At 37.1% G+C, this 10153-nt stretch overlaps 1 long non-coding RNA gene across 2 annotated transcripts; it reads right to left on the bottom strand.

Moving 5' to 3' along the window:
- Window positions 1-8795: 8795 nt before the first annotated feature.
- LOC149254135 (uncharacterized) lies at window positions 8796-9761 on the bottom strand. 2 transcript variants are annotated; one of them, XR_016266261.1, is made up of 2 exons: window positions 9347-9761; window positions 8796-9243 (listed from the first exon to the last, which is right to left on the bottom strand). It is a non-coding gene; the product is annotated as an uncharacterized LOC149254135 (long non-coding RNA). The 2 variants fall into 2 exon arrangements; XR_016266262.1 differs by having other exon boundaries at window positions 8967-9225.
- Window positions 9762-10153: the final 392 nt, after the last annotated feature.

Raw genomic sequence — 10153 nt, forward strand, 5'->3', positions numbered from 1 at the left:
TGAATATATTGAAAAAACTTAAAGCTCGGCTAGTAGTTTACCAATTACGGGGAAAGGCCACCCTTTGGTGGGAAGAAATTAAAATAGTGAGGAAGATTGATGAGGAGCAAGTAACATGGAAATAATTCCATAAACATTTTAAAGATAAATACCTAACTGAATGTTACTATGATGAAAAAGCAAAGGAGTTCCATGAGTTAAGGCTGGGAGCATTAACCATGGATGAGTATGTAAATTGGTTTATTGCCCTGTTACAATACATTTCGTATATGCAAGAGGAAAAAGCTAAAATTCAATGGTTTATTAGCAGCTTGCCAAACTTCATGAAGGAAAAATTAGAATTCGATTATCCTAGAACAATGGACGATGCAGTATGAAAAGCCCACATCTGTTATCAGCAGATGAAACATAAAAATGAAGGACCTAAAGGAGCCATTGGCAAGAAAATGAGGAACTTACCACCAAACAGGCAACTGAAACTCATAAATGGCAGAAATACTCAACAAAGGACTTTTGTAAAATTTGCAATAAATATCCCTAGAACTCAGACATATACTGAGAATAGACAGCTGGAGGGGATTAGCAAAACTGCCACTGACCAGCCACCAAAGCCACCACTACAATGTTGGGGATGTGGGGAAGTGCATTATTACAAGAATTTCCTGCACAAAGCTCGAACAGAATAACTGTTGAACATGTAAGAAGCCTCCACAGTGGGAGATATTGCAAGAAGCATGCCCAGAATTAATGCTGCCTTGGACGATCATCAAGCGGAATATCAACCGACCATGATCGAATGTGAAGGTATGATTGTTGATCATCATGTTTCTGTTTTATTTGATCTAGGTGCTAGCCTAATCTACATTAGTCCTAATGTGGTAGAAAAATTTCACCTGCAAAGCAGTGAATTTAAGAAGCCTTGGCTAGTTCAACTAGCCACGGGAACAAAAAGGAAGGTGTCTGCGAAAACAGAAAACTACTCTATAATAGTTTCAGGACAACCCATTCGTGTTGATCTGAACATCCTTCCCCTGGGTTCGTATGATGTATTAATAGGAATGGACTGGTTGGAAGGTCGTTGGTCCCTAGTGGATTGCAAAGAAAAATCAGTAATTTATCTTACCAAGTTAGGGCAACAAAAAGAAATTCAAGGAATCAAGAAGAATGTCAAATTATGCCCCATTACAGCCAACCAGCTCAGAAGATGCATAGGGAAGGGCTGCCATATTTATGTTGTCCAAGTAGGATACAACAATGACAGAAATAAGATGACCTCTTTAGAGAACATTCTTGTAATTCAAGAATTCTTAGATGTATTTCCTGAATCCATCCCTGGATTGCCACCAAGGTGTGATATCGATTTTACCATTGAGCTAGTGCTTGGAGTAGCTCTTGTTTTGAAATATCCTTACCGCATGAGCATTCTTGAGTTAACATAGCTCAAAATGCAGCTTCAGGAACTGTTAGATAAAGGTTACATTCGCCCTAGTGTGTCCCCTTGGGGAGCCCCTGTACTATTTGTACAAGGATGGAACCTTAAGATTATGCATTGATTATCGTTAGCTAAATAAGCTGACCATCAAGAACAAGTATCCTTTACCTTGTATAGACGATCTATTTGATCAAGTGCAGGGAGGTAGCGTGTTCTCCAAAATCGACTTAAGGTTCGATTACCACCAAATCAGAGTAAAGGATGAAGACATCTGCAAAACCGCATTCTGAAATCGTTATGGACATTACGAGTTCATGGTACTGCCTTTTGGCCTTACCAATGCTCCAACCACTTTCATGATCCTTATGCATGGCATTTTCCAGCCATTTCTGGTTAAATTTGTACTGATTTTTATTGATGATATTCTTATCTATTCAAAAAATCAGGGAAACCATGAGCAACACTTGAGAACACTGTTGCAGATTTTGTGAGATAACCAGCTGTATGCAAAATTTAGCAAGTGTGATTTCTACAAAGATCAAATCCGGTACCTAGGCCATGTAATATCAATAGAAGGAATAGCGGTGGATCCAGAAAATATCAGAGCTATCATGGAATGGACCACACCAAAAAATGTTGCTGACTCCTTCTTGGGCCTAACAGGGTATTATCACTAATTTATCAAAGGCTTTTCAAAAATAGCTTTTCCGATGACTTCACTTCAGAAAAAGGGGTGTGCTTTCCACTGGACAGCGGAATGCCAACAAAGTTTTGAGTAGCTAAAGCAACTTCTTACTACTGCCCCAGTGCTAAAAGTAGCAGATCCGGAAAAGTCCTTTGTAGTATGTACAGATGCAAGTAAGGAGGGCATCGGTGGAGTATTAACACAGGAAGGATAGGTCATAGCCTATGAGTCACGCAAACTGAAGGATTATGAGCAGCGCTACTCTTCTTATGATCTGGAGTTGACCACAGTAGTGCATGCATTAAAAATGTGGCAACACTACCTTCTGGGAAAGAAATTTATGTTATTAACTCACCACGGTAGTCTTACAAATTTCTTTAACCAGTCTAGTTTAAATGCTCGACAGGCCAGATGGACCGCATTCTTGAGTGAATTTGACTTTGACATGAAACACCTCAAAGGAAAAGAAAACCGGGTAGCAGACGCTTTAAGCTGAAAAGTACATTGCATTTATGAAGTACAACTCATCCAAGCACAATCTAACCTGCCATAGGTTATCCGAGAGGCATCCCTCAAAGACCCAGAATATACATTCTTATGGTAGCAAGCTTCGGAAGCTCGGGAAAACGGGAAATACTCTGAGTATGGAATTAGCCCTGAAAAAATGTTAACATTCAGAAATAGAATTTATATTCCTAACAAAAATTCTGTTAAGCATTTGTTATTAGATGAGTTTCATAGGAAGCCTTACACCGCTCACCCAGGATACCAGAAACTATTTTCTGCTATCAAGAAAAGTTATTTCTGGCCAGGCTTAAGAAAAGATGTGGCTGAATATTTATCCAAATGTTTAGAGTGCCAATTGGTGAAGGCAGAACATCAACATTCTTCCGGTTTGTTGCAACCCTTGCCCATCCCTGAATGGAAATGGGAGACAATCACTTTAGACTTCATTACTAGATTACCTCATACAAAAAAACAACATGACTCAATCATGGTTGTGGTGGAAAAACTGAGCAAGACCACTCATTTCATTCCTGTAAATTCCACCTATAAAATGGTGGAGATTGCAGACATATTTATGAGAGAAATCTTTCGATTACACAGGATACCTCGAGTGGTGATCTCCGACCGAGATGTAAAATTTACATGCGCATTTTGGAAAACCCTCTTTGTGGGGTTGGGCACTCAAATTCAATTCAGTACTGCCTACCATCCATATATAGATGGTCAAATAGAGCAAGTGAATCAAGTCTTGGAAGACATGTCTAGAATGTTTGTAATGCAACAACCATAGAAATGGGAGGATTACCTCCACTTGGTGGAATACGCCTACAATAATGGACATCGCGAATCATTGGGTATGAGACCTTTTGCACTACGGTATGGAAGAAAATGTTGGCTACCCATGGACTGGAATAGGCTGGATAATAAATTAGCATTGGGTCTTGATATGTTAGCTGAAATGGAGGCCACCATTAAGAAGGTTCGCCAGAATTTGAAGGTTGCTCAGGATAGGAAAAAGGTTTATGTAGATAAGAAAAGAACTCATAAATAATTCTAGTTAGGAGATCACGTGTATTTGAAGGTTAAGCCCTAGAAAAACACATTACAATGAAAGGGTTGTGCGAAGTTGGCACCATGGTACTGTGGGCCTTTTAAGATTCTGGAGCAGACTGGGCCCGCGACGTACAAGATAGAACTCTCGGACCACATTCGAGTCCACAACATCTTTCATGTATCCATTAAAAAAATATGTATACGAACCCTCGACATATTATTAACTGGGAAAATATTTAGGTAATGATAGAATGAAGTCTATATATTAATAATTGTTGTTTATAGAAATTCTTTGACAACAGATTATGAATGTGCAGGTAGAACGCAAGTGAGAATTTATGGTAGAGCCTCTTCGTATCCTCGATCGGATAGAAACCAATCTGCGGAGGCGAGCCATCGCCCAAGTTAAAGTGTAGTGGAAGCACCCTGGCCCGGAAGAGGTGACTTGGGAAGAAGAGAAAGCCATGCAGAAAGTCTATCCTGCATTGATTACTTAAGAGAAAGAACACCAGAGACGATGTTCCTCTCAAGGGGAGGGAGCTCTAACACCTAGTGACACACTGACAATTATTTTTACCAAGTTTTATTCACCACTGTTATTTATATTTATTTTAATATGAATTATTAAAACATTAAGGCTTAAAAGCCAGAACATAGATTGTTAAATATTAATTAAAATATTTTGATTCAGTTTGTAAAAGAACTGGAAAATCAGTTATATGAACTTATGAAAAATAGTTGCAGATATTTCTCTCACTCTCTTCCTTGAAAATGAAAAAGGAGAAAATCCTGGGGGGGTTTGGAGAGGAGAGAAGGAAAAATTGTACTGCGGTTATTTTCTTCCCAGGGCTGAGAAAGTTAGCCAATGGGAAAGGAATTGAGATAACAGCTGGGGTACGCGACTTGAGGCTAGACTTGATCTTGATGCCCAAGGTACCAAATTGTTTATCATTGACAGAAGCGGAAGAGCTCGGAGGGGGATTCTGGATGTAAATGCCAGATCAAAGGCTGGCTAGTGTGTAGAAAATCTGTGTAGGTTAACCCGATAATGCAATATAAATCAAAGCAGAATATTATAACCTACTTCTACTATCAATTTGTGGAAGCTTAAAGAACAAGCTGAACAATATAACAAGAAGAAGAAGAATCAAAATCATAGAACCAATATTGCAAAAATGTATTTTATCAAATTGAGACGGTAAAAATGTTTTTAGATTATTTCGAATGGAATTGAAATGATCATCTTTCATTGCATTTGCTTCCTTCCACAGTCGTTTTCGAATGGAATTGAAATGATCATCTTTTATTGCATTTTCTTCCTTCAATGGTCATCTTCCTGGATTGCAAAGTGTTCCCTTGCTCTCTTTGCAGGCAATTTTCCTTCTTCTGTCATTAAGAAGACTACGTTCCTTTGTGAGGCGCCTCAAGGATTTCTAAGAAGGAACCGACTAGGATATATATCTGTTTCAAGTAGATATATAATGAATTATGTATTAATGGGTTAATGTGAGGGGTTGGGTGATGTGAAAGACAAGTAGAAGGTTATAAAGTAAGTAGTTATCCTGTGTATATTATTAATTGAAATGAATTGTGCCCATAACCAAAGCAAAGTTATAATCAAGCAGTTTAGCCCAAATATCACTTTTAAAATAAGAAAAACTCCCTTCCATATAAAAATAATAATAACTAAAAAAAGAATAACTAGAAATTGGTCGATTTAGTGCACTTGTTTTATAATTTTATAATACTTTATCTGAGTTTCTTTTTTCATTTTAATATTTTTAACTTAGTGCATTGTAATATTAAGTTTCCACGAAAATAATGACCCAACAATGGTTGCAGTAATAAATTGTCCCCAATAAAATAAAAATGGTAACTTAGAAATCCATTTGCAACAATTTTGTAAGATTTCTTTGTTAAATGATGTAATTTCTTCATTATAAAACTAAAACATGATCCGACTAAGTTGCCCAGCAATATTTGTTCCATTGTTGCATCTTTTTCAAATTGATTTTGTGGTCTAATACATTCGGCTCATAGTTGACATGTTAAAATGATAGGATATACTCACAGCCACATTAGAAAATGTGCTTGATATATGTATATATCTCAGTTCCCTTTTAAAAAGTATATATCTCAATTCACTTTTTTTTAAAAGGAATGACCCTAGCATAATCATCCATTTTATAAAGCCACTTATTCACATGATTCAATATGTCATTTGATGATTTACATGGCAATGATTTTACTACTGTTTTCTTCCTTTTCATCGCGTAGTTGAAGGAGTTGGAAGTAACAGAGGAGGCTTTTTCCGCCATGGAAACTAATACAAAAGTTGTTGAAAGGATCCCAAAAGTACGGTTTGCTTAGCAAAAGTTAGAGAAATCATTGTTTTATAAGGAAGCTCTCAAACAAATGCAGAAACCAGAAATAGTTGCCCAAATAAAAAGGGTGATAGCCACATCCCCATCATTCATAGTTACAACTAGTTCTCTATGGCATTGGACCATTGGAGCCTTTCGAGGAACATCGCTTGAGAGAGTTTAGTGTACATTGTAGTTGCACGCAGTTGGCGTTTGCCATTTAAATGAGGCAAAAATTTGAATGGATTAATGATATTGTTAGGTACTAGCAGCTTGTCTTCATCTGACGAAATTGCCATAAATGCTTCAGTTGTACTTGTCTGTGTCAACGAATATGGCAGACGGACAGTGGATAGATCAACATTATTTTTCATAGCGTAGTTTAAACAAGAGGAGGAGTTTCCTTGAAAGTTATGGAAATTCTAGTTATATTTAGAGAAAATCCGGTCAGGATTTTTGTAAATCCAAGTTATAGTTGTTAAAATTCAAAATTTTAGGTGTTCTAGACATTTTTGATGGTGCTAAACCCATTTCCACCATCAAAAACACGATTCAAACACTACCTCTACAAGATTTTTTGAATTTTTTTACCTGGATTCTGAATACATTTAACTCTCCAGACAATTCCTTGGCCTCGTTAGACGACTCCATTTTTCATGCCTCACTGCCCAAATTCTGTTGCCAAGAACGTTTTGAATACAAATAGCACGCCTGCCAATTTAAATAAGATTATCATATTAGGTAACAGTCCCAGATTCTGTTGCCAAGAACGTTTTGAATACAAATAGCACGCCTGCCAATTTAAATAAGATTATCATATTAGGTAACAGTCCCAGTAGAGCAGATCTATTTTTTTTCTGTGAGAATTTTTTTAACATAGGTCTACTCAAATTCAATCATTTTAACATAGTTCTACCCAAATTTTTTAGTCAAAATTTGATTTTTGTTATTTATATTAGGTTTTTATTACTTATCTCATTCAATGGAGAGAAAATCTCTAAAACATTGAGATTATAAAAAATTCACAACTCAAGTGATTCCAACAAATCTTTATTTTATTCTGAACAATTAAACATGAAAATAAACTAGAAAAACCTTTGAAACATCTAATAAATAAACTATGTCTTTTAACATTCGCTGGTTCATCTAATAAATAAACTATGTCTTTTAACATTCGCTGGAAAACCAGGGTATACCTATACCTTTAACTCATCTTTGACCATAGTACACATGATGCAGCTTTCCAACTAAGCTTGATCAACTTAATCTACTCGTTAACAACATCCAAGGAGCAGACAATTAATAACAATGGAGTCGTGCGAGCTTTGTCTTCTTACTTTTTCAAGTCCGACCACCGTCGATCTGATGGCAAGGAGCATTTTGATAAACTGTTTTCCGTAATCTTGGGGCTCTGGGACACAGGTTGCACTAGGGCATCCCAGGCTTTCATAGGTAGCGGCTTCATTACTATGGCTAATACAGGTAAGGAAGGATGGGGCACAGTACGAACATCTTTTGCAAACAAATTCCTCCACACTAAAGAGCGTAGTGGAGGGCCAGACTCCTCCCTCATCATTGCCTATGCCCATTGAAGCCATGACCTGTGCAGGTTTCAAGTGAGTCAAATTTTCCATGTATTGTTGGACTATGCAACACTCCCGCATGCGGCAAAATAGTGTCATCCTGAAGTGTGGCTTCGGAGGGGCGAGTTCACCTCCCGGGAAGTCGAAGAGTTGGTGTTTATGAGGTGATTTGAGATTATCGAATACCTAAGCATGACCAGCATAGCACAACCAACATAGATTGCATGGAGAATGTAAGAGTATTAGCCACAGTGGTTAAAAAGAAATAGACAAGTATAAGGACATAGGTTAGTATGAAAAACTCTTATAAAAAGAAATAGACAAGTAGAAGGATAATTATGAACTGGTAAAGGTATCAATTAAAAAAAGAGAAACCTTGTAGAAAGAATAATAATAACCAAAAGGCAGAGTTGTATTCCAGCATTAAGCAAGGAAAACAAGTTTAAGCAGATAATAGAGATTATGCTAGTATTAGAAATTAAGCTATTAAATCTGTAAAATTTCGTAATGAAAACCATGCAATAGAAGAGAAAAGACTTATAATCCAAAATTATATTTATTTCCATAATTACTCTTCTTACGAAGATTAACACAAAACTCTCGCTAAAGCAAAACAAATCTTGATAATAAGGTTATAGAAGAGCAACCATATGTATTCGTTGTGCCATAACAGTCATACAAATACCCCACACACATATATATAGACAACGGTGAAACCGTGAGTTCAGGGAAAACAAAACAAACCACATAATCTTCAAAACCCCTTTTTAATTCATTCTGGGTAATGTGAAAGAAAAATGAAATAATTGAATAAAATACTCTAACAAATTCTGAATACCAGAGCAAACACCAATCTCAGAAGTCTCAGATAGGCATTCAGGGAAAACAAAACAAGCCACATAATCTTCAAAACCCCTTTTTAATTCATTCTAGGTAATGTGAAAGAAAAATGAAATAATTGAATAAAATACTCTAATAAATTCTGAATACCAGAGCAAACCCAGTGCGGCAAAACACCAATCTCAGATAGGCATTTCTGCTAAAGCCATTTCTCATATGCATACTAAATTCATACATTATTAGGTGGAAACGGAAATGGAATAATATTCTATAACCCAGAATGAACAGAGAGTTACAATTGCGATATAAACGGAAAACACAAAGAGCTACAATTGTGATATAAATTGAAAACACTTTATAATCATGTAGAAATCCCCGATGGGTTATCAAAAATAATAGTTACAGTTAAACATCTGAATATTTCAATGGAATCAATATCAAAATCTAAAGACTGGCCTCTAGAACTTATCTGCGAAGGTCGAGCCAGTTTCGCTCCAAGTCCATTAAAAGAACAAAGATAAACAAGCCTCGGCCTCGCAATGTTCTTCCTAACTCAAGTACATACACCAAGTCGGTTGGCGAACCCTCCATTCAAATAAGGAAATAAGACCGTGAATAATTAACAAGCATGTTCAAACCAATTCGTTCACTAGAGTTGAAATTTATCAGTCGTAAAACCCTGATAGGAAAACCCTAGATAGCTCAATACATGACGAGTTGAGCAAGGGTTCTGTCAACTCTCCATCTGGGAGTCTGCTCCACCTGCAAACACCTCCGCCCCTATCGGGAGGAGTCCACAATTAGAAGTTTGTATTGTAAAAAAGTATACATATGTATAAACCTGAAGTTTGCAACCAACAAAAGAAAATAAAGAGCATAATACCTGTATATTTCAAAGTTCCCAACATTGTCGAACTATTGTTTGATCGTCAGAAGAGCCATAAGGTGACAACAAGGACCGTCATGGTAGGGAAAGGTGGCCTCTGCACCCAATGACACCAACCACAGGCTAAAGACCAGCATCAACTGCACATAGAAACCCTCCTGCAGAGCAGACCGAAGACCTCCTTCGGAGGAGAGAAACAATGAGCAAAGAACGCCAAGCCATCTGAGGCAAAAGGACCCAAAGATTTTACCCACCGTCGGATCAACGCCATAGCCTGGAGACCATAGATGGGGATTGGAGTCCAAGGATGACAGTGGCACCACTCTGCATTGAAGTTTCCGAAAGACCAGACCTAATACCTAGGCCGCCACAACAACCAGCAATAACTCAACATTAATGGAGGTTAGGTGGAGGGATAGCACAACATTAAAACTTTGGTTTATAAACTCAGAAAATAGCATGTATATTCCAGCCTTAGTCGGATAAGACAGATAGTACCAAAGCGACATCAATATATCCTTAATACTGACAGCACAACATTTAAACTTTGGTTTATAAACTCAGAAAATAGCATGTATATTCCAGCCTTAGTCGGATAGGACAAATAGTACCAAAGCGACATCAGTGTATCCTTAATATTGACAAATCCCGAAGCATATTGAGAACCATAAAATCTATCTCAGAAACCTTTGAAAAGGAATGAGATTATAAGTAAGGCTAAGGCCACATTGTAATGCGTTTATGCATCAACAAAATACACAAGTTTAATGATTATCGCTCTATTAAAATATATAGAGGTGTAAT

This window comes from Pinus tabuliformis, chromosome 7 (genome assembly GCF_031772625.1).
Source record: "Pinus tabuliformis cultivar Carrire ecotype Pingquan chromosome 7, CPIR1, whole genome shotgun sequence".
Lineage (NCBI taxonomy): Eukaryota > Viridiplantae > Streptophyta > Pinopsida > Pinales > Pinaceae > Pinus > Pinus tabuliformis.